This window comes from Mustelus asterias, chromosome 22, assembly GCF_964213995.1.
Source record: "Mustelus asterias chromosome 22, sMusAst1.hap1.1, whole genome shotgun sequence".
NCBI classification, from domain to species: Eukaryota; Metazoa; Chordata; class Chondrichthyes; order Carcharhiniformes; family Triakidae; genus Mustelus; species Mustelus asterias.
Window position 1 is genome coordinate 35,207,487 of NC_135822.1, and position 1,613 is coordinate 35,209,099.

General features: G+C 47.5%; 1 non-coding gene across 1 annotated transcript; it reads right to left on the bottom strand.

Annotated features, from left to right (window-relative positions):
• Positions 1-605: 605 nt before the first annotated feature.
• On the bottom strand, positions 606-679 carry trnak-cuu (transfer RNA lysine (anticodon CUU)). The gene has a single exon. It is a non-coding gene; the product is annotated as a tRNA-Lys (tRNA).
• Between the last annotated feature and the right edge of the window lie 934 nt (positions 680-1,613).

Sequence of the window (1,613 nt, forward strand, 5' to 3'; positions counted from 1 at the left end):
ACCTTTTCCAGTTTAATAATATTCTTCCTATAGCAGGGAGTGCTTGGCTGTGAAGTGGAGTGCAGAGGATTTCGGGAGGAAAGAGACCAGTTTGTCGAATGGATAGACACGATTAAGATGAAAGGTTAATGCATCGAAATGTGCCTGAATGCCTTGGTTTTAAAATTCACATCTTTCCATCCAAATCCCTTCACCTTCACCCCTACCCCTATCTCTGTAACCTCTCCCAGCTCTGTAGCCCTCTGAGGACTCTGATTTCATCATAGAATCGTAGAATCCTTACAGTGCAGAAGAAGACCATTCGGCCTATTGAGGTTGCACTGACCACAATCCCACCCAGGCCCTATTCCCCTAACTCCACATATTTACCCTGCTAATCCCTCTGACTGTTGGGTTAATTTAGCATGGCCAATCAACCTAATCCGCACATCTTTGGAATGCGGGAGGAAACCAGAGCATTCGAAGGAAACCCACGCAGACACGGGGAGAACATGCAGACACAGGGAGAACGTGCAAACTCCACACAAGCCAGAATTGAACCCGGGCCCCTGGCGTTGTGAGGCAGCAGTGTTAACCACTGTGCCATCTTGCTGCCCCAAAACAATAGCACCAACGTGGGGTTCGAACCCACGACCCTGAGATGAAGAGTCTCATGCTCTCCCAACTGAGCTAACTGGGCTAGTACTTTCACCAACTCCAACTCTTTTTTCACCAACTCTAACCTCTTGTCAATCCCTCTTTCCGATGCCCCCACCACTGTTGCCCCTGTCTTCAGTGACGTAGACCCAAGATCTTAAATTCCCTTCTTCTCTTCCTCACTCTCCTTCTTTTAGACACTCCTTAACATCTACCTCATTATCCAAACCTTTTCCCTCCATCTTGGTGTTAATCTTTATCTGATTGTTCTCATGTGAAGCATCTTGGGATACTTTATGATGTCAAGGATGATACATAGGAACAAGTTAGTGCAGCACGGCAGCATGGTGGTTAACACTGCTGCCTCACAGCACCAGGGACCTGGGTTCAATTCCCAGCTTGGATGATTGCCTGTGAGGAGTCTGCATATTCTCACAGTGTCTGCGTGGGTTTCCGCCGGGTGCTCCGGTTTCCTCCCACAGTCCAAAGATGTGCAGGTTAGATGGATTGACGATGGTAAATTGTCGCTTAATGTCAGGGGGACTAGCAGGATGGATGCTTAGGATTATGGGGATAGCGGCTGGGTGGGATTGTTGGTGCAGGCTTGATGGGCCAAATGGCCTCCTTCTGCACTGTGGGGATTGCATTATTTTGTTGTATTCTAAGTTGTTGTTGGAAGCAAATTTCACTGAGGAGAACAGGAAGATATCTTTCTGCAAGGGACAGAGTCAAGGGGAGAAATGTGTTTTGATTCTGCAGAAAGAGGCCCATTAGAGGATGGAAGGCAGGCAGATTGAGGTAAGAGGTGTTGGTTATTCATATCCTTCTCATCGCTGCACCAAAAACAGAAAAATGAACAATGATCTGACAAGAGCAAGGTAAGGTGTAATGATGGCCATGGGAGATCATCAAAAGATCTCCCCTCATGGAGTACGAGTTCCCCTATTGAACGAGTGCAGGCTCACCCAATAGGGAAG